Raw genomic sequence first — 24,547 nt, 5'->3', positions numbered from 1 at the left:
TCATCTTGTAATAATACATCCCCCATGGCGTGATAAAAGCCGGTTTCTCAGCGTCTTCCTCATCCATCCATATTTGATGATACCCAGCAAAACAATCGACAAATGACTGCAGCTCGTGCTTGGCACAATTGTCAATCAGAATATGTATGTTTGGCAAGGGGAAGTCGTCTTTCGGACTGGCCCAGTTGAGGTCCCGGTAGTCGACACAGACTCTGACCTTCCCGTCCTTCTTCGGCACTGGCACAATGTTGGCTAACCATGTTGGATACTCTACTACCCTGAGGACCTTAGCTTTGACCTGCTTGGTGACTTCTTCCTTGATTTTCAAACTCATGTCAGGCTTGAACTTCCTGAGCTTCTGTTTTACTGGCGAACATGCTGGATCCGTTGGCAGTTTGTGAGCTACAATAGATGTGCTGAGACCAGTCATATCATCATACGACCAGGCGAATATGTCTTCATAGCCTTTTAGAAATTCCGTGTACTCTTCCTTTTCTGATGGTGATAGATGAACACTGATGCGCGTTTCTTTGACATTCTCTGTGTCCCCCAAGTTGATAACCTCAGTTTCGTCCAAGTTAGACTTAGGCCTATTCTCAAAGTTCTCAACCTCTTTAACGACCTCTTCTGGTATATCATCCTCTTCTGAGTCTATATCCGCTTGTTGCGTTGCCTCGTCGCAAGTCACAGTCGTCGGTTCATCAAGATAAGTCATAGTAATGCTGTGTAAAATAAAGTAAACGATAGAGAAAATAGTAAGAGCGAGACTCATAAGAAACTGAAATGCTTTTGATAAATTTCATAATTGTTTTGAACATTGGAGCTCTTATTTTAAAAAATGCAAAAATAAAATCAACTAGCAGAAAATAGAGATGATGCATGGTGCTTTGTTCAGCCTGGCTACCCCGAAGCTTTCCGGGCCCTGGTGGTTCTGATGGACCAATTGTTGAGGCGTGCTCCTCGGCTCACGGCTTGTATGGAAGGGCCTTCCTCCCCCTCCTCCTCGAAAACGACGCAACAGTCCATATTATCATCCTCCAGGAACAAGTTCCTCATTGCTGCTAATGCTTCCTCTTCTTCTGACCCATAAATGACTTTGGCTGGTTGGAAAGTTTGCTCTAGACGGGGTATCGGATGCTCCAATGGATAGTGAGGACTGCGTCAAGGTGGCGACCATTCTTTGAATTCCTTCCAGGTGTACTCGTATCCCAAACCAAAAGTGGTACCATGCTTCTTCAGCTTGATAGGTTCGGTGATTCCCTAGAGGTTCCTGCCGAGTCCCTTGCCAGGTTTATATCCACTCCAATTCAGTATGCTCTCAATCCTGTTATCCCACCATTTATCTTTGTCCACGGCGTTGATTCGCTCAATATGATGGTAGGTTCCCCACCTATCTTTCTCCTTCCTCCGATCGCTGGAATGGTTTGGCGACTGTATATGGGATTGCTACCGTCGCCGTGAATAATTACCTCTTGGTGATTCCACTCAAATTTCACCGCTTGGTGTAGGGTTGATGCTACGGCTCCGGCGACGTGAATCCAGGGCCGTCCCAACAACAGATTGTAGGACGCTGGGATGTCTATCACTTGAAAGTCGACATCGAACCAAGTTGGTCCCATCTGCAGACACAAACTGATTTCCCCAATGGTGGCCCTTTGGGAGCCGTCGAAAGCTTTGACATTGATGACTCCATCTTTGATCTCATGCAGGCTTTTCCCTAATGTTCGGAGAGTCACCAAGGGAAAAATGTTGAGGCTAGACCCTCCGTCAATCAAAATCCTGGTGATGAAATAATCCTCGCATTGCACAGTGATGTGCAGCGCCTTGTTGTGGCTCAACCCTTCAGGTGGCAGCTCATCTTCGTGGAAAGTGATTTTGTGACTTTCCAATACTTGCCCCACCATGTTCGTCATTTCTCCTCCAGTTATATCGCTGGGTACATATGCCTCACTCAGTATCTTCATCAAGGCGTTCTTATGTGCATCGGAGCTTTGCAGCAGAGCTAGGATGGAGATCTGTGCCGGTGTTTTATTCAGTTGATCGATGACTGAGTACCCTTTTGCTTGTACCTTCCTCCAAAGGTCGTCAGGCCCAGTTTCGGTGGATCGTCCCGAGGCCTGCTTACTTGATTCAACCAAATGTTCCGGAGTATAAACCCTGCCAGTTCGGGTCATACCCTGTGCTGCAATTGCTTCTCCAGATTTGGTTTTCCCTTTCCTTCTTGCCTCGGCTGTGTAGTCCCAGGGGACGGTCTTTGTATGGAATGGTGCTATGGCTGACATTGCCACCGGGATGGGTACCCTCGCTTTGGGAGGTAACACAGCAACTTCAAATGGTGCAGGTGCTTTCGGGGACCCAAACTCAACCTCAATCGGTCTTGGCGCCTTTGCAGAAGAAGGTGCTTCAAACTCGAGTGGGATGGACATGTTCACCTCAGCGTCCTCAGAAGGCTGGATCTGGACTACAATCGGATTAAGTGTGACTGTCGGTTTCTTCGGCTCGTCACCTTCCGCAATCAATCCAATCGACCCTTTGGGGTCCCAATCATCTTCTATTTCTATCATATGAACGCCTCCCCCTTTGTGGTCAGGCAGAGGGTTGTTGCGAACGTTCGGAGCAGGCTCCTTTGCTACAATGATTTTGTTGTCAATCAAGGCCTGAATCTTGTCCTTCAGGGAGCGGCACTCATCAATGGTATGACCCTTCATGCCGGAATGGTATGCACAGGTTTTGTTCGGGTTGACCCATTGGGAAGGATTTTCTGGAGTTATGGCAGGGATAGGGGTGACGTAACCAGCGGCTTTAAGCCTTTCATACAGCTGGTCGATTGGTTCGGCAATAGCGGTGTACTGTTTGGGAGGTCTGCGGTCGAAGTTTGGCCGGGGTCTAGGGAAATTTTGGCGAGGTGATTGATAGTGAGAGGGTTGAGCATTATAGGCTTGGTAGACGGGTGCGGGTTGGGAATATTTGGGTGGTGTAGGTTGGTATGTGGGAGGTGGAGATGATTGATAAGTAGGTGGTGGAGCTTGGTAGGAAGGCTAGGGTGCTTGGTAATTAGGGGTAGGTTGATATGTGAGAGGAGATACTGGGTGGGTTTGGTATTTGACTGGGGATTTTGTCCTCTGTGCAACCATTACGGCACTCACATCCCTTTTCTTGGATGCGCCACCAGACTGTAAAGCGTTGTTGGTAGCCTGCAATGCTTCGAAATTAGTGACCATACCACTTTTGATACCTTCCTCGATCCTTTCCCCTAGTTTGATGATGTCGGAAAATTTCTGGCCTTCGATCAACATCAACCTCTCGTAGTACTGTGGGTCCTGAGCTCGGACGAAAAACCTGTTCATCTGTTCTTCTTCTAAGGCTGGCCTGACCTTAGCGGCTTCAGATCTCCAACGAGTAGCATACTCGCGGAATGTCTCCGTGGGTTTCTTCTTTAAATTCTGGATGTAGAATACGTCTGGCGCATTCTCTGTATTGAATCTGAATCTGTCCATGAAATCGGACGCCATACCTACCCAATTTGTCCACTTCTTGGGGTCTTGGCTAATGTACCAAGATAGAGCATCCCCTTTCAGACTTCTCATAAAGAGCTTCATGCGGATCTTTTCATCTCTCCCGACTCCAACCAACTTATCGCAGTATGTCCTCAAATGGACTCTGGGATCTCCTGTGCCATCAAACATTTCGAACTTGGGAGGTTTGTACCCCTCCGGAAGTTCAACATCTGGCTGGATGCAAAGGTCCTCATAATTCAGCCCCTCGATACCTTTGTTTCCTTCAACACCCTGGACTCGGCTAGTAAGTTTCTTGAGCTCTGCGGCCAGGTTCTTGATAAGAGAGTCTTTGTCATCAGATTCAGGTGTGCTTGAAATGGGTTGCGTGGGATGCAGCATAGTTTCCACATAAATGGGATTGTTGTGATGAGGGTAAGAATGGTCATTTGTAGAGTTTAGTGGTTCGGGGATAAGTAATGGGGTGTTACTTGAGGTGTGGCATGTGTTGCAGTGGTGATGGGGAGCGGGTTGATTTTGTGGTTTCGGGATGTTTTGTGGGGGTGCGGGGTTTTGAGTGTTGGGAAAGTTGACATCTGGGGTAGTGAGGGAAAATGACAAGCTGGCCAAATTCCGGACTTGGTCTAGTTCTTCCTGAAATTTCAATACCTTTTGTTCAAGCTGGGAGGCACTTTCCTTGGAAGCCTGAATACCCTGGGAAGTCTCTACCCTTTCAACCGACTTCTCCTTCCTGATGTTACCCAAGTCTTCCATTTTTCCTTTGTTCTTGTTTCTGATAGGACTTGGAGGAGGAGGAGGTGGAGGGCCCTTGGATCTTGTAGAGTATGATGATGCCAGAGTGCAACGGACTAACCATTGGGGAAGGGGAATAAAACAAAAAGTAAAACAAAAAGGTAACAAGTTAGTAAAGATTATGAGGAGAAAACGTTGCGATATTTAAACACATAGTGCAAGAATATAAACCGTGTCCTACCTCGTTGTGCCCGAGGTAGGCCTAGCGACAAGTTGATTTGGAGAACTTATAATGCTAAATGCCTCATTTTATTGATAAAAATAAGACGAATCCCAAAACGACACTAAAAAATAGCAGAAAAATAAGATGTCACTAATGGTTGTGGGCCTTATTACATTAAAGCAAAAGAAAGACTCCTAACTACTTGGTCCCAGAAGGACCTTCCCCAGACTCGAAATCTTTAGCTCCATCGAACAGCTTCACCAGCTCACGCAGTCCCAGCAGCAAGTAAGCTCTAGCCAAGTGTCCCCCTTCGCTTCCTTCGGCATTCTGGCAGTTTTCGATCCTTTGGATGAACTTCCTTTCCAATTCTACCAAACCTCGCTCCAAATACCCTAGTCGTTTGTTGGTGCTGACAGCCATATCTTTCCATTCCTCGATCAACTTTTGATAGGCTTCTTGAATTTCCCGGTGCTCATTCTCGCATTCCCGAATCCTTTTACGGAGTTGGTTGTACTTAACCCGCTCCTCAGCCTTTTCATCGACGACCCTGTGACCTCGAGCAAACCCTGGTTGTCCCAAGCCATCATGATCATCCTCCAGCCAACCTAAGTAGTATGGCGAACAACCGGCGTGATATCTGTCCGGCTTAATAGAATCTCTCCCCAATATGATTTTGCAGTGCCACCTGTGCTGAGCTTGGCACTTATGAGGGCTATCGTCATCCTGAAAGTCGGCCCTGAAATGACCCATTTTGTCGACCCTCGGTATAACCTGCTTCCTTCCTGACTGTCTCATGACTCTGAGAGGGACATAAAGATAAGTTCCTCTCAGGCCGATGAGCATAAGAAATGGTGCATCCCGAGATCGGACAATGAACTCTTCAGTAGGGAACCATTCGAACATCCACTGCACTTGGTCTTCTTTCAGATTTTCAAATAACTCTACCCATCCTTTAGCATCTTCTGGTTGAGCGAACATGTTGGGCATATAGTTCATTCGCCTTGGCTGATGGAAGGCGATATGATCATCCCAGTCTCTACGTAGGATCTCCTGCCGATATTCACCCTTTTGGAGGTGCTCCATGAGCCAAAGTTGGAGTAGTAAGTTGCAACCCTCAAAGTGATTGGCCCCTTGCTGACATTTTTCTAGGGCTCGGATGCTGTCATTACAAGTATTATTTCAGTCTGCCACAGAGATGCCTCAGTCTTATTTGATCCCGGTTCCACCTATTCTTATGTGTCCTCATATTTTGCTCATCATTTGGGTACGTCCCGAGGGTGTCTTTTTTACCTGTTCATGTATCTACCCCGGTGGGCGATACTATTGTTGTAGACCATGTGTATCGGTCATGTTTGGTGACTATTGGGGGTCTAGAGACCCGAGTTGACCTATTGCTATTGAGCATGGTGGATTTTGATGTTAATTTTGGGCATGGACTGGTTATCTCCGTGTCATGCTATTCTAGACTGTCATGCTAAGACAGTCACTTTGGCATACCGGGTGTACCGAGGATCGAGTGGCGTGGTGTGACTGATTATGTTCCTAGCAGGGTGATTTCATTCTTAAAGGCCCAGCGTATGGTTGGGAAGGGTTGCCTTTCATATCTGGCGTTCGTGAGGGATGTTGGAGCCGAGACTCCTAGCATTGATTCTGTCCCAATTGTGAGGGAGTTTCCCGATGTATTTCCTGCAGACCTACCGGGCATGCTACCGGACAGGGATATCGATTTTGGTATTGACCTGGTGCCGGGCACTCAGCCCATTTCCATTCCGCCATATCGTATGGCACCAGCGGAGTTGAAAGAATTGATGGATCAGCTTCAGGAACTCCTAGATAAGGGGTTCATTCGGCCTAGTGTGTCACCATGGGGTGCACTGGTTTTGTTTGTGAAGAAGAAGGATGGCACCATGAATTTGCATTGACTACAGGCAATTGAACAAAGTAACAGTGAAGAACAAGATCCCCTGCCTCGCATCGATGATTTGTTTGACTAGCTTCAGGGAGCGAGGGTGTTCTCCAAGATTGATCTCCGTTCGGGCTATCACCAGTTGAAGATCAGGGATTCAGATATTATTAAGATTGCTTTCAGGACTAGATAGGGGCACTATGAGTTTCTTGTTATGTCTTTTGGGCTGACTAATGCCCCAGCAGCGTTCATGCATTTGATGAATAGTGTATTTCGGCCTTATCTGGATTCGTTCGTTATTGTTTTTATTGATGATATTCTGGTGTACTCGCGTAGTCAGGAGGAGCACGCGCAGCATTTGCGAGTCGTATTGCGGAGATTGAGGGAGGAGAAGCTTTATGCAAAGTTCTCCAAGTGTGAGTTCTGGCTCAATTCAGTGGCTTTCTTGGGGCACGTGGTGTCCAGTGAGGGTATTTAGGTCGACCCGAAGAAGGTAGAGGCAGTTCAGAGTTGGCCTAGACCGACCTCAGCCATAGAGATTCGTAGTTTCCTTGGTTTGGCAGGTTATTACCGCTGGTTTTTCAAGGATTTTCCTCTATTGCATCGCCCTTGACCAAGTTGACTCAGAAGGGTGCTCTATTTGTATGGTCGGACGAGTGCGAGGAGAGCTTTCAGAAGCTCAAGACAGCTTTGACCACAGCTCCAGTATTGGTTTTGCCATCAGCTTCAGGTTCTTATATTGTATATTGTGATGCTTCGAGAGTTGGGATCGGATGTGTATTGATACAGGAGGGTAGAGTTATTGCTTATGCTTCTCGTCACTTGAAGCCCCACGAGAAGAACTACCCTGTTCATGATTTGGAGTTTGCTGCTATAGTTCACGCTCTGAAGATTTGGAGGCACTACTTGTACGGCGTACCTTGCGAGGTATTCACTGATCATCGCAGTCTTCAGCATCTATTCAAGCAAAAGGATATTAATTTGAGACAGCGGAGGTGGCTAGAGTTACTCAAGGATTATGATATTACCATTCCGTATCACCCGAGGAAGGCCAATGTGGTGGCCTATGCTTTGAGCCGAAAGGCATTTAGTATGGGGAGTTTGGCATATATTCCAGTTAGGGAGAGGCCCTTTGCAGTTGATGTCCAGGCCTTGGCCAATCGGTTGGTGAGACTAGATATTTCGGAGCCTAGTCGGGTATTGGCTTGTGTGGTTTCTCGGTCTTCCTTATATGATCGCATCAGAGAGCGCCAGTATGATGATCCGCATTTGCTTGTCCTTAAGGACAGGGTTCAGCATGATGATGCCAGAGATGTGACCATTGGTGATGATGGTGTGTTGAGGATGCAGGGCCGGATTTGTGTGCCCAATATGGATGGGCTTCGGGAGTTGATATTGGAGGAGGCCCATAGCTCGCGGTATTCCATTCATCTGCGTGCCGCGAAGATGTATCAGGACTTGAGGCAGCACTATTGGTGGAGAAGAATAAAGAAACACATTGTAGGATTTGTGGCTCGGTGTCTCAACTGTCAGCAAATGAAATATGAGCATCAGAGACTGGGTGGCGTACTTCAGCGGATGATTATCCCCGAGTGGAAGTGGGAGAGAGTCACTATGGATTTTGTGAGTGGTCTTCCTCGGACTTTGAAGAAGTTCGATTCGATTTGGGTGATTGTGGATCAGCTGACCAAGTCCGCGCACTTCATTCCGGTATGCACTACCTATTCTTCGGAGCGGCTGGCAGGGATCTTTATCCGGGAGATTGTTCGGTTGCATGGTGTTCCAGTGTCTATTATCTCAGATAGAGGTACTCAGTTTACTTCTCAGTTCTGGAGGACTTTTCAGCGAGAGTTGGGTACATAGGTGGAGTTGAGCACAGCATTTCATCCTCAGACGGACGGGCAGTCTGAGCGTACTATTCAGATATTAGAGGACATGTTGCGTGCCTGTGTTATTGATTTTGGAGGTTCTTGGGATGAGTTTTTGCCGCTTGCAGAGTTTGCCTACAACAACAGCAATGAGTCGAGCATTCAGATGGCTCCGTATGAGGTGTTGTATGGGAGGCGGTGTAGATCTCCAGTTGGTTGGTTCGAGCCCGGTGAGGCTAGGCTATTGGGGACAGAGTTGGTTCAGGATGCCTTAGAGAAGGTGAAGCTGATTCAGGAGAGGCTTCGTACAGCTCATTCGCGTCAGAAGAGTTATGCGGACCGGAAGGTTCGAGATGTGTCTTATATGGTTAGTGAGAAGGTCTTGCTGAAGGTTTCGCCCATGAAGGGTGTTATGCGGTTTGGAAAGAAAGGAAAGTTGAGTCCACGGTTTATTGGGCCTTTTGAGGTACTTAGGAGGATTGAGGAGGTGGCCTACATGCTTGCCTTGCCACCCAGCTTGTCAGGCATGCATCCGGTATTTCATGTTTCTATGCTCCGGAAGTATGTTGGGGACCCGTCCCATGTATTGGACTTCAACACGGTTCAGCTGGATGATGATTTGACCTATGATGTGGATCCAATGGCTATTTTGGGTCGTCAGGTTCGAAAGTTGAGATCAAAGGATATAGCTTCGGTGAAAGTGCAGTAGAGAGGTCGGCCCGTGGAGGAGGCTACTTGGGAGACCGAGCGGGAGATGCGGAGCCGATATCCTCGCCTGTTTGAGGCTTCAGGTATGTTTCTTGACCCGCTCGAGGACGAGCGTTTGTTTTAGTTGGGGAGGATGTGATGACCTGGCCCGTCGTCTCATGAGTTACCGTTTTGTTTTCCCCGTTTTTAGCTTCTTTATGCTTCATTGTCCGTATCTTATGTGATCGAGTTGGTTTGAAGAGGTTTTGGTAGGAAATGAGATACTTAGTCTCTTTAAGGAAGGGTTGGTTTGGAAAAAGTCAACCGGATGTTGACTTATGAGTTAGAGGGCTCGGATGTGATTTCCGGTGATTCAGTTAGCTTCGGGGGATGATTTGTGACTTAGGAGCGTGATCGGAAGTGATTTTGGAGGTCCGGTGCAGAATTAGGCTTGAATTGGCGAAGTTAGTATTTTGGCGAATTCCGGTTGATAGGTGAGATTTTGATCCAAGGGTCGAAATGGAATTCCAAGAGTTGTTGTAGCTTCGTTAGGTGATTTGGGATGTGTGTGCAAAATTTCAGGTCATTCGGAGGTGATTTGGTTAGGTTTTTGATCGAATGCGTGTTTCGAAAGTTTTAGAAGAACTTAGGCTTGAATCCGATGTAATTTGATGGTTTTGGTGTTGGTTGAGGTGTTTTGATGATTGGAGCAAGTTTGAATAATGTTTTTTGGCACATTTGGTTGAGGTCCCGGGGGCCTCGGAGTGATTTCGGATGGTCAAACGGACCAATTCTAGCATTTGGAAGTTGCAGGTTTGCCAGCTGAAGTGTTGCAGAGAATTGGTCATCGCGATCGCGAGGGCGTGTCGCGACCGCGTAGAGGAAATTGGAAGGGCAGGAGGTTTACTCTTCGCGTTCGCGTAGAGGGAATCGCGTTCGCGGAGAAGGAATTCCTTGAGCTTCGCGTTCGCGTTTGGGATCACGCGTTCGCGTAGAAGGACCTGGGGGTCCCGTTTGTTTTATTCTTCGCGTTCGCGACCAAGAGGTCCGCATTCGCGTAGTGGAGTTTGAGGAATCTTCGCGTTCGCGGGTTGGGGACCGCGTTTGCGAAGGGCATTTTTGGCCAATGGAAATTTTGAGCATCGCGAACGCGAGAAGACCCTCGCGTTCGCATAGAAGAAAAGTCACCTGGGCAGAATGGTTTTTAATAACATTTCCTCCGCGAGTCTAAGTTAATTTCCACCATTGTTGAGCATCCTTGAGAGCTTTTGGACGGGAATTGAAGGGGATTTCGACTGGGATTGATTGGAGGTGAGTTCTATGACCGAAAAACATGATTTAATTGTAGAATCAACCTAGAAATTAATGAAAATTTATCAAAAAGGGGGAAGAACTAGGGCTTGAGTTTTGAAATTTCAAATTGGGTTTTGATGGGTCATTTGAACTCGGATTTGGGAGTTCTTGGTATGTATAGACTCGTGGCGAGATAAAGAATCCGTTGATGTAAAATTTTCTGAAATTCGAGGAGTGGGCCCGGGGCTCGGGTTTTGCAAATTTTGTGATTTTCGATGTTTTTCGATTCTTTTCGATTGGGTATTGTTCCATTGGCATATTGTGACGTATTCGTTGTGGTTTTGGTCAGATTCGACGCGCGAGGAGGCCGATTTGAGAGGCAAGGGCATAGCGAGCTAGAGATTTGGCCGGCTTGAGGTGAGTAATGATAGTAAATGATATCCTGAGGGTTTGAAACCCTGGATTTGCACAACGTAGTGCTATATTGAGGTGAAACACGCGCTTAATTACGAGCGCGGGGTTGTTTACTATTGGGGATTGTGACTTGTTCCGTCCCGACTTATGTTTTTATCGCGTATTTGACTGAGATGTGTTTATTATCAGCATGACTTGGGCCTATTGCCATATTTTGGGCTTCATGCCGACTACTTGAATCCTTCGTGGATTTTTATCACTGTTTCCTCACTATTTTGATATACTACTTGAACTCAGTCCTGTGATTATACTGTTTTACAAACTCAGCCGCTGTAATTGATTTTTTAGACTTAAATGATATTTCCACTGTTGTTTGGGCTGAGCACTACTATTTTATTGATGCCCAGGGGGCTTATGATATTTTCTGGACTGAGTGAGGCCGAGGGCCTGAGATACATTTATATGCCACGAGGTGGCTTGAGCGACGTGAGGAAGCTTTCAGGCCTTGTGAGTGATGTGAGGAGGCTTTCAGGCCTTGTGAGTAATGTGAGAAGGCTTTCAGGCCTTATGAGTGATGTGAGAAGGCTTTCAGGCCTTATGTTGATATAGCGCTTGGGCCGTAAGGGGCCCATCCGGAGTCTGCACACCCAGAGTGAGCGCGGGTACCCATATGATCTGAGAGTGAGCCCGAAGGGCTGATATTATGCTGAGTGACTGAGAGTGAGCCGGAGGGGCTGATGCTATGCTGAGTGACTGATACTGAGCCCGAGGGGTTGACACTGTTCTGAGCGATTGATACTGGGCCCGAGGGGCAGATTCCTACTCACTATTTACTTGTTGTTTTACCTGATTTACCTGTTTTTAAAAGGAGATTTCATTTGACTCTTTACTGTTTTACTGCTTTAAGTGACTTACTGCCTGATATAGAATTGCCTTGTGCACCTATGAGTTTTCATGCCTTCGATTATTATTTATTATTATTTACTCACTGGATCGGAGTACTCACATTAGTCCCTGCACCATGTGTGCAGATTCAGGCATAGCAGAGTTCGCACCTGAGCGCTGATTCCTTCCATACCAGGCAGCGATTTGGAGTTACGAGGTAGCTGATGACGTCCGCAGCCCCTTGTCTCCCCTATCCTATATCATTTATGTTTTCTTCAGACTATTGTACCGGGTTTCCTACTTTGTAGACTTATAGAAAACTCTGTAGTAGCTCATGACTTGTGACACCCCGGTTTGGACTGTGTCGGGATGGTTTCCCTTGTTATTATCGTTGTTCTGCATTATTGGCTATATTAAGCATGTGTTAGAATTGTCAATGTTAATTAATTGCTTTAAAAGAGGTGTTTGCGTTGATCTGGCTGGCCTTGTCTTCACGAGAGGCGCCATCACGATTGGGTTTGGGAATTGGGTCGTGACACTAAGGCTGCATATGTATCTTGAGGTGACAAGAATCAGGTCAAACGTAGTTCACAAGACTACTTTTGTTGTTGCTATTTTTCTTTTTCTTTTCTTTTTCTCTTTTTTTTTTCTTTTCTTTCTTTTTCTTTCTCTTCCCCTTTTCTTTTTTTTTTCTTCTTTTCTTTTTTTTTATCTCTAATTTTCTCTCTCTTTATAATTTTCCTTTTGGGAATGAACTTTCTAGAATAAACTTATGGGGGCATGAACTTTTTTTTTTCTTTTCATGTGACTTTAACTTGATCCCAAAAGAGGGGAGGTCAAAGAAATTAGACATAGGCTCAAAAGGGTATCAAATGGTATAAGTGTTTGGGTAGCTGAAAGAGGGCCCCCCAATCCCTGAAAATGCCAAGTACAACACATGCAACTTGAAATAAAAATTGAAGATCATGCACAATATTTCTTTTGGCTTCGGCATTGATATTACTGATATGCCTTCCACTTTTCTTTAATGCCTTGTCAAGTACAGTACCCTCGTTAGGTGATTCCTTTTCACAATGGATATCCTCCGTCAATTCGGAGAAAACTTTTTTGACTTTATCTTGTAACTTGAGATGCACTTGAACTCAAAGTTGCTTGCTTCAAATCGTCCGAGATGCACTCTACTTTAACGAATTCTTGCCACCCTATTAACTCCCCAAATTATCTGCCCCAGTTTCACACAGTTCGGGCTTCAAATGATCTCAAAATGTCTTGACTTACATCTCACAAATGTTCCTATCATCTTCAAAATTGTTTCATTGCTCCATGATTAGGCTAACTTTTAAAACCAAGCCTAGAATTATGCATGCATGTCATGTCACTAGAGTTAGCAGGGAAAAGAACTATAAAAGGAGAAGAGAACTAAACAAAAAATGACTAGAAATAATAGAAGACAGGAAATTGCATTAGACAGACAGTGAATCGGTTCGAACAACAAAACAAGCACTAAACTGGGGTTACAACCCTGGGACAAACCTAGACAGCACTAAACGAGTTACTACGACTAAACAAACCAGGCAAAATAAAACGATAGAAGGGTTTGAGCCACAATACAATATCCGGATTACAACCCTGAAATAAACCGGACAACAGAAATGACAACAAAATAAACCACCAAGACTCCTCCCAGGCTATCCAAGAGATGGAGTGTCTTTCCAATTACCAAGCAGGACACCTTAGCCACTGAGTTCCACATCAATATTACCAAGACCATTACCAATTTCAATATCATTAACTTCACCAAGTGGCTCCTTGACTCCTTTGACCAACCCTTCGTCATTGCCAACCATCCCAACAATCTGTGCGTTGTTATGTACCTGTAGAGGATTACGTGTGACACTTGGGGTATTACTGCCTTGGACCACAATTAGTCCTTCTTGAATCACTCTTTCTATTTCCCTTTTCAAAGCACGACAATCTTCAATGCTATGACCTTGTACATTAGAGTGGTACATGCACCGTACAGTAGGATCAGATCCTTTTGCATATGGGTCCAGCGTATAGCCGATTAGCAGCTCAATTAGGCCAGAATGTTTTAGCTTTTCAAACAAGTTTGTGTAGGACTCTCCAATGGGCGTGAAATTATCTTTTTGCCTTTGTTTCCCTCTATGCCCCAGTTTTCTAGGGTTGTTGGATGCTTGCAAATGTATGCCACTTAACGACATCTTGACGAGTATGCCATTCCAAAGCTGCCCCGGTCAGGCTCTGGCTAAAGTATGCCATCAATAACTCTGTGCCCATCATACAAATCAAACTTTGGCATCTTACATCCCACCGGCAATTGAACATCAGGAAATTGACACAAATCTTTGTAGGCCATGCTCACCTGGCCTCCCATCCCTTGCATGTTCTTTAAGGACTGTTCTATGCTTTTCAGCTTCCTGGACATCTCATTTCGCCCAGACTGTTCTATGCTTTTCAGCTTCCTGGACATCTCATCTCGCCCTTCTTTTCCTGTGATCTTTTCATTTTCAGCATGAAGCTCATCCCGAGGGCTCTGCTTGTATGAGTCAGGAACCTTGTGGGCAACCTCTGAGGGGTAGTATTGGGCATCATGAGCTTTGAGTGGGTATTCATTGTTGGGGATAGTGGATATGACAGGAGGGCAAATTTGGGGAGAGGTAATTGGAGGGTGAGTGATGAAGCTACTAGAGTGGTTGGGAAAGCTGTGATAAACGGGTGGATCTGGAGAGTATGGGGGATCATTCGGCACTATGACCGGAGTTTGGTTAAGGGTAGCATCTAAGAAGCTAGGTGGTGGCGAGGGTGGTGCCTTCCCAGTCATCCAAGCTTGATACATGTCCGCCATGTGTTGTCTTAACATCCTTACCTCTTCAACCAACCCATTGCCCTGTTCAAACAATTGCTTTTCGGCACCCGTATCAACCGACTCAGTTATGTTGTCATCTACCATTGCCTTTTATGTTGTGGAGAGGAGTTACTACTTTGAGAACCACAAACCAACCACCTTTCTGCTATGAAGATATCAAAAGGAACAAAGTGGGGTCATCCCATTAGCGTTAGGGCATTAACAGCTAAAATATCACATTGCGTGCAATGCACCTAGTCACAGTTATCGGTTCTAACATGACTTCGAGGGTATGAAGGTCATATGGCATCATCCCAATTTATTCATTTGAATCTTCTCTTTTCTTTCTTTCCTCGCAATTCTTAGCTCGCTCTTTCTCTTCCCTCTCATTTCTCATGTCCCACAACTTCATCCTTTTTTTTCCTTTTTTTTCTTTTCCTTTTAATAAAAAAAATGATTCGATCAAATCCTATGTAGGTTGCCTACGTATCATGACCCCACATGAATCAGATCTTTGTGTAGTTCCGGAAGATCAGGAATAAAGGAAACAAACTGACGTTCTCTTATTTTCTTTTTCTTTTTCTTTTCTTTTACCTTAATGACTACTCTGATAAGAAAAGAGAAATAAAAGAGGCAAATCCTTTTTTTGGAACCTTTTAGACTCAATGTTCTATGACCTATTCTAAACTCAAGCTTAACGGGCATGTTTTTTTCTTTTTTTTTCCTTTTGAAACAAATACTCTATTAAGGAAAAATCCTAGAAGAGAAAAATATTTTTTTGATCTTTTTTTTTTGATTTTTTTTTTTAGGAAGGAAGTAAAGTATGTTTCTTTTTTCTTCTATGTACAATGTCCTAAAGTTCTAATGAAAATAAAAGGATTTTTTTTTTCATTTTTCATTAGTTTCCCAAAGAAAACCTCAAAAGAAAATCTTTTTGAATTTTTGACATTAATACCTTAAAGAAAACTCTTTAAAGAGGTACTAAAGAAAATTCTCTTTTTCTGAATTTTTAGTCCTAATATACTAAAGGAAATATAAAAGCAAAAATTTTCTATTTGGAGTTCTAGAAATTATTTCCTAAGGAGAAACACCTCAAAAGATTTTATTTTTTTTTAATTCTAGAATTGGTATTCTAAAGAAAACTTCCAAAGGAAATAAAAAACGCAAAATCTCTTTCTTTTTTTGGATTTTTGATTTATAACACACTTTTTTTTTCAATACAAAGTAGTAAATACAATAACAAAAGGCTCAACATTACTGTACAAAACTAGAAGGTAAAAGACAAAAGAAAAACAGACTCAAAACATAAAGAGAAAAATCTCCTTAAGCAACTCCTGAATGATCCTAATTGGATGGTCTCGGGGTGTCTGTCATGCTCAAACTCCGGTAAGTAGATCCACACCTGTATGAGAAAACTTTAAACCAACACTATGTGAGACAATAATACTCCATACTGGACACATGCAAGACATGATTTATTTTGCAAAATGGCTTATTTGGCCAAAAGGTGGCTAGAAGTGCAAAATTTGGCTAAGACCCCGCAAAGCCAAGAACCTAAGATTTACTAGGAAGACAGGACCCTATGTGGGTTGCCTACGTATCACGCCCCGAAAGACGAGAATCAGGTATGCGTAGTTCGGACAGATTGGATACGGTCGAGAATTTAATAAAAATAACTAATTTAGAGAAAATATGTTTTTTGTCTTTTCCTTGAAAATGATGAAACATGCAAAATCTTTTTGGATTTTTTTTTTAATTTTTTGATTTTCGAAAAATGATGAAAAAGTACAAAATCTTTTGAATTTTTCAAGCTCTTTTAACAAAAATGTGACAAAAACATAATTGGGCCCCACTCGCTTTATCTTCACACTTCACCCTCTCTTTTTTCTTTTTTTTTCATTTTTTCATTTGCCCTCAGCTATCATTGGTCAGCCAAATGACCCTTTTACCCTTGAATAAATGTAGCACATAGGATGTATCAAGATGGTCTGTTATTTTGGGTGCACCTGTCCTAGACGGATCCAACCCCTGTGTTGAGTCCCCTAAGTCAAGTGCACATGATGCAAACAAACGTTCCTACTAGGGATCCAGCATGAGGCTGAGTTATTCTAGGTTCAAAACCTGGGTATATTGTTCTAGACTTGTGTACCCGAGAGGACAACTCGAGCCGAGGAGGGGGCTACGTACCGGGAACCAAAAGGCCATCCGGCTTAGTAACTTGTCCGAGCCTCTTTCTTATTTCAAGGTATGACACTAACAAAATAGGGAGTCACGGCCAGCGTGCACATCCCCGAAGATGAGAAGAGAAGGGTTCCGTAGCAGTTTATATACAGTTCAGATAATATCTAAGCGGTAAAAGCAACATTTAGCATATTAGGCCCAAACATGTAATAAAACCAGATAATAGATAAAGCCAAATATAACAATTCATCTAAGCTCGAATTCTGAACCCTGAACCAGAAGTTCTGGGTTCTTATCCCCAGCAGAGTCGCCAGAGCTGTCACACCTCTTTTTTCCTACACCCCCGTAAGGGTATAAGGGAGTTTTTTTCCAACTTAAAGTGACAATCGAAACGGGATTATTTATTTATTAAATTCAGAGTCGCCACTTGGGATAATTTTATGGTGTCCCAAGTCACCGGTTCAAATCCCGAATCGAGGAAAAGATTGACCATGTTTTACAGTCCGCGAACACAGAAATCCGGGTAAGGAATTCTGTTAACCCGGGAGAAGGTGTTAGGCATTCCCGGATTCCGTGGTTCTAGCACGGTCGCTCAACTATTACAATTGGCCTATTATCTGATTTTAATACATGTTTTAACCTATGGTTCAATTTTAACTTTATAACCGCTTTTATTTAATTATTTTTAGAAAGATTCAACGTCATCTAAAACACATCTTGAACCACGTCACATAAATGCACCTGCAGTCCACGACACATTTTACCTAACGTTGTTAAGATTTGGATTTGGGTTACATAAATGCACACCCGAGTTTAGGAAAGTAATTTTTGAAATAACGCGCCTAAAGCAACTACGCACTTTCAACTTTGCGAGGGCCATGAAAATTCAACTAAATGGCACGCCTCGATTACTAAGGAATAAAATATTAAATGAGGGCCATGCATTTGAGATTTTATTTGGCACGGCACACCTCGATTCTAATTGGAGAACACTACTTAATAAGAGCCACATTAAATCTAATCTGAATTGAGGTTCAACTTATTCTGGCCAGTCAACAACCCAATTATAAGGAAACGGACAATTAACTCTTGTGATGGTTTAGGCCAGCAAGACAGGCGCAGCAAACATCCCTTTCTTAAAGAAAGATTGGGCCCAAAAGCAGCCTAAATTCGAGAGGGATGTGCTGGAAGCCTCATGGGCTTATCCGGGCAGACATGAGGGCCAAACAAAGAAGCATTGAGCCTTTAAAGCAAAATTCATTAAAATACCAACTAAAATTGGTTTAAAGCCCTTCTCCAAGATTCCAATGAGTTATAAAGTGAGCTAAATTCTCCAATGAAAATTCCGTTCCCAAATCCCAATTGACTAATTAAAATTGCAACAAGGACACATCAATGATAACTTTTCAATTCCAAAAGTTCAACTATTCACAAAAAAAATTGATTACTTGAATCCATGTCCCTATTACCACCAGTCGAAACAAACAATCATGAAATAAATTATAGAACTTATGCATTTTATGCCTTTGTATAGGGAGACTTTGCTGAAAGCAATTGAGAGCAAATGAACTCCAAAAAAACTGCTGAAACTTGTCAGCACTCCAGACAGATCCTATATGAGCATGAATTGACTCATCTAACAATTAGCAAGTACGTGAGAGTCAAAGCCATACTGAGGCCATAAGTGATCACCTCTCACACGAAATAGCTTCATATACTATCCAACAATGACATATTAAAGCTACTAATGCTACAATATGAAATTCAACTAGAAAATCATCTATCAAACTATACTAACACAAGATCTGCTCTATCAAACTACAGCTCGAGAACCATATACATGCTAGACATTGTTCTGTAAACTTGTTAGATCCAAGTTTCATATACTCCACAGTAAATAACCTCGCAACCCCCTTTCATTTTTCATCAAACATATCTTATGATAAACCTTATGATTAACAGATTGAGACTTCAAATGGATTTCCAGAAGCAACTTAAAACACAAGCACTTCCCACCTTTTAAGACATGGTCCAGACTCAGCACAGATATCTTATAGACTGATTTTGCAAACTTGCACAGTTTTAAATAGATCTGGACAGAAGATGTCAATGCAAAAACTGGCCTCATACTACAGCACGTCTAACAGTCCACACACACAATAGATTTCAATCATTATTACAGGCCAACATACTGAATTCAAACACCTATTCCAACTTACCAACACAACCTTAAGCTAATAACATGAATAAGCAAGCAAACACATGAAGAAAAAGCTAAATTACTACAGAATTGAAGGAGTTTAATAACATAAGATGGCATTTGATAGGCAACATGTCATGAAACTTTCAACATGGATCATTTAACTTCATGTTTCCACTCTTACATATCTAGAGGTCTAGAGAGTACCTGAATAGCAAAAAAACAGGGGAACAGCCTAAGGTTAGGAAGAACAACAGCAGTAGATCAATAGTAGTGCAAACAACTCAAACCATGCTGGAACCCAGAAATAACAAGTATTGGAAATCCTTTCGAAAGAAACCCAGAAATATGAACCAATTTATCAATGAAACAGTATCATGATTCCTTCTTCTTTGTTTCTGATCTTAAAACACTCTCAATATGTAGGTCTTTTGTTCTAGGTGCAGAAGATAAGGTTAAAGGATATTTTTCAGTCGTTTCTCATTTCTCCAATCTGATCCCCCTTAAGAATTTCAGCAAATGAAGCTTTTATAGAGGGGTGTTAGGGCAGCAGTGCAGGGTTCAAAGTTTGCTTGTTAATCCTTTTTCAATTCTCATTTTTGCTATTGTGTCCCTAGTTTTAAAATCAGAAATGCAGAATAACCCCAACCCCATCTTCCTAGAAGCTTCCCTAGGTAGTTACCAAAGATTTCCTCTACAAAAATACCCTAAGTACCCTTTAACCTCCTGTTATTTACCTTCAAAAGATCACATGGGTCAAATTTGACCCAAGACTCAAACAGGCTTCCTGAAACGGGTCTGAGATGACCAAAAGGCCCAAAGCCAAACTTAAACTCAATCAACTGAGCACTTGAAGTTCTAATTCTGACCCTCACCAAACTAAAACCTAACTGATAGCAATAAAAAAACTTGATTAACTTCGAATACTAACTCGAATTCTAGAAAATAAAGACAAACAGAAAAGAAAAGAAAAGGCAAAATTAATTCTAATTTGCTTGATCAAATTGCCTAGAATTACCAATAAACTACTGCTATCCGAATTCTTTTAACCAGTCAAAAAGAAAAATAAAATGGGGGAACGGTGAAGAGAAGAAAACAAGGACAAGAGAGGAGGTGAACAAAGATACCTAAGATGAGCAGACGGACACTTGGCTTGACAGACCTCCGGCATCCTCGATTCGACCTGAAATTGGTATTAACTGCATGTTCTCCTTGAGAACAAACGAACAATACTAATGTCAGGCCTAATCGTTCCTAGAAACTCAAAGACTTGAAAGATTTTTCTTCCCCTTCGATTTCAGATTTGAACAGGTCCGATTTGGCGAGGATTTTGGGAAAAATGGCGGTGGATTAGGATGGTCGCATGGCCGGATTTTGGTGGTGGTCGGAGCTATCTCGCCGGTGATAATGGCAGACTCGCTTAAAGGTGGCGTTATCTGATGAGGGAGATGAGAGAAGGGGTTCGTTTGGTCTTAGGTCTAACTGGGGATTTCGAACAGTCTTATTTGAGATAGGGGATGTGCTAGGGCCGTTGGATGAAGCAAAATCAATGGCTCAGATGAGAGGATGGCAAAACGGCGTCGTTTGGTTCATGTGGGGATCGGACCGGGTTGGGCGGATCTGGGCTGGACTTTAATGGGTATTAGGAACTGAATTGGGCTGGGAAATTTAATTTGGCCCAAAACTGATTTCTTTCCTTTTTCCTTTTCAAAAATCTTTTTAATTCCTTTTTTTTCTTTTTTCTAAAAATAAAATAAAACCCAACTTAATTCTTAACGCAAATTATCCTAGAAAATTAAATTAATTAACCTTATAATTATTACAACTAATTAAATACCAAATAAAGGAAAACCAACAAAATTCAAATCTAAAAATTGAATAATGCAAAATAAACCATTTTTTGTGATTTTCCCTTTTTATAAAACAATTAATTTGCTAATTAATCCTAAAGTATAGAATTAAATCCTAAATGCAAATGCAACATATTTTTGTATTTTTCATTAATTAAACAAAATTTACATGCGCAGACAAATGCAAACAATTAACGAAAAATGCTACAAAAATCTACGAAATTGCAAATAATGGGAAAATTTATTTTTCTTGAATCTATGGGAGTAATTCATATAGGGCAAAAATCACGTGCTCACAGTTGTTATATAGAGATGTTGTTATAGAGAGGTCTGACTATATATTGTTGCTCTTTGAATGATGATGAACAATTTAACAGTTAATGAATTTCAGTTATTTGAGCCATGATTCATTGTGAATGCCTCCAGTTATTTTTGTCTTTGTACACTATGAAATGGAATGATAGTGTATGTTGTATGAACTAATTAAACCCATAAAAAGAAAAATTAAAACAACAAGAATTTGGAACAAATCTGCCAATATATATATAAATATATATATATATATATATATATATATATATATATATATATATATATATATATATATATATATTGCTTCATAGAGACAATACATTGATCAAACTAAAACACAAATAGAGCTTCTGGTGAGTACATTCATCGAACTAAAACACAACTGGAGACTACATTAATCGAACTAAAACACAAATACATCTTCTGACATTCCGTTATCAAGATTATAGACAAAAAACACAAATACATTATTACATTGCATAACAAGCTAAAACACAATATTAGCTTCAAGACTTTTTTCCACTTCAATTATTTTTGTTGATTGTTGCTCTTCTTTAGCAAATCCAATATCACAACATTTGCTAGCCGATGGAATTGAGGGTCATACCACTCGAAATGTTCATATGGACTTCACCATTTAGACTATGTGAATCAAAATAAACAAAATCAGAACTTAAGAAAAATCAAACAAAATATAACCCATTCGAAAATTTCAGAAATTAACCTAACCCATAGTACTTACAACCGAAGAATTTGCGCTTGGGATTGTCATTCGACCATGAAATTTTCAATACTGGAGGACACACACACGCACAAAATAACTTCCGCTTCGAATCCATGAAGTGAAATTGGAAGAAGACTTAGAAAGTTGATGGCATGAAGAAGGAAAGGCACAACCTATGTTCTTTAATGGAGGAAGGGATGTAGAAGAGAATATATAAGAAAAAGAGAGAGAAAGAGCCATTGGAACAGTCACATTTGGGTTAAAATTTCTGTTCCTCGCGGCCAACTGAGTTTGTATCTACTTCCTATGTCAGATCAGCATAAAATGGATATTAAAAGATAAAAAATCAAGTGAATGAGGATATTTAGGACCCCATAAAGTAAAAGGGGGAACTAAATAAAAGTCGTCAAGTATTAGGGGGTCCCTAATATTTCCCTCTACATTTAACTGTTTAACAAAATATAATATAATAAGTTGTAACCAGAATACACATTTTTTTCTTTATTTTATTTTCTTGTTTCATTTCCTTTCTAATATTTCATACTCTTCAATTCCTCCATAAAATTTGAAATCATTATCCTTCCTTAAATAACCAAATCAACAATCCCCCTCTTATCAATCTTATGAAATATTTCAAAAAGTTAATATTCTCTTGATTAATTTTTACACTAATAAAAAGGCAAAACTATTACATATGAACTCACTAAAATTACAACCCTGCGGCAGATTAAGGTAATAAAATATGAATACATCGTTGATGATAGCGTCTTCATCAAGCTTGTATTTGACTCCTCAAATACTATCACTTGCAGCGACATATGTTCTTCTCTTCCCCATTTCTTAATTATTAGCCAAAAGATTTAAAATGAAAGAACCTTCGGGAGAAAAAAAAAGAAGATCTTTCTATAAAGAGAGCTTCAAATAAAAAGGAGAAAGTGAAGATGAATGATTACAGATGAATAGAAGAGAGTTATGTGATGAAGAAGATATGACTTAGTATTTTTAGTAACCAAAAGAAAAAGAAGTAACCTATACAATTGATAACTTTAGTTGGGTAATAGGAATACATTGTAATGTATACTGAGCCATTATTCTAGTATAATTAGCATTATGAGTACTATGATTTTATGCATCTTTACAACTTTAATTACAACCGTTTCACTTTTTTCTCTTGGAAAGAATAAAATATATACGTATTTAATAGAAAAGAAAGAGGAATAAGGCAAAAAATTGAGAAAAAGATAAATACTTTTTTTTTGCGAAAGAGAGGTGCTAAGGCAGTACTCTTTATATATATATATGATAAAATGACCACCGAACCACTTAAACTTGTACCCATTTTTCAACCAGGTAAAGGAACTTACATGTTTCCCATTTGAACACCTCAACTTAATATAAATATAAAAAATAAACACCTCAAACTGAGCGTGTGCCTCAATCGCTTAGACATAATTGACACGTCACTTTCTTTGCCTATTATTGTTTGACACGTATAATTTGTGGGTCCTAATCTTTATTTAACAATTTTATTAAAATTTCTGGATTTTTTTTTTCTTCTTCCTCGGGTGGCCACCTGTATCCCTTCCACCATGAACACCTCATTCCTCTACTCTAAAACTCCCCAAATCAATTACAAAAATAAGTGGAAATTCATTAATAGGAGTGACAGAAGGCCTTGCATGAGTATTCCCATCAATTCCCACCATTCTTCTTTAGTTTTACTATCGCCGATATCACAATTTCCGATTAGTATTTCGCCGGAAATTTTTACAAACTGTTATTAGCCCTCTGGTTCCTTCTTATTCATCAAAAATTCAATTTTTTTGTTATATTCCCTTCTGAGACAGATCCCGAATCCCTTGAAATTGGATTAGCCACTGTTCTAAGATTTACCGTCACCAAAAGCTCGCCGGAGTAATGGGCAAATTTCAAATCTTCTCTACCCATAAAATAAAATAAAAGATCCCCAGCATGGCTATTCCAACCAACCCCAATACTTCTTTCCTCAATTTCGCATTCGCCGGTGTCCAAATTTCGCCCGTCTCCCTTAGCGATCTGTTTGCATCTTATAGCAAAAATTGTGCTCTAGATGCTAATGGTTGAAAATAGTGTTTGTGTTAGCAGTGATGAAAGAGGTGATAATGATGATTTTGAATGTGGTGTTTGAGTAAGAGAAATTTTTTGGAGAAGATGAAGGAATGAGATAGAGATGACGACGAATAAAGGGGGTTCTAGAAATTACTTTTTCCTTGTTTTGTTTTTAATTTTATCTGTTGCTTTTATTTCATTTTATCTATTTTTTTGTAATTTTAGTATTTTTTTTTCTCTCATATTCATTGTATACACGCGCTTCACAAGCGTGATTAGCACACATTTTTGTCACGGTCAGTTACATTGTTGACACATAACCATGGTCAACGGTCAAAGGGGTTTAAAATTGTGCAAATGAATGAGTTTAAGTGTTCAAATGGGAAACACATAAGTTCCTTTACCGGGTTGAAAAACTGATCCAAGTTTAAGCGGCGAGGCCGTTTTGCCTATATATAAATATAACATAAATTAGTTACTAAACAATTTGGTAGGTTTTCTATAAAAATAATAAAAGATTTATCTCTTTATTCTTTTGATGAATTCAAACTTATAATTTAGAAAAAAATTATATTATTTAAATTTTCAGTAAAATAGAAAATGAGAAAATTAATCAAATATTACAGTAAATAAGAGGGGGATATAGATAATTTTGTAATATTTATATTTTGAATTAATTAATAAATAAAAAATAAATAAATAACACTCAGAAAATTATTGATAAATTTAGGCAATTGAAGAATTTTGAACAATATAACATCAGTTTAAAAAAAAAATCCAGAGTAAGAAAATATATATTTATA

The sequence above is a fragment of the Nicotiana attenuata genome, chromosome 10 (genome assembly GCF_001879085.1).
Source record: "Nicotiana attenuata strain UT chromosome 10, NIATTr2, whole genome shotgun sequence".
Lineage (NCBI taxonomy): Eukaryota > Viridiplantae > Streptophyta > Magnoliopsida > Solanales > Solanaceae > Nicotiana > Nicotiana attenuata.
This window is presented reverse-complemented; position numbering follows the sequence as displayed.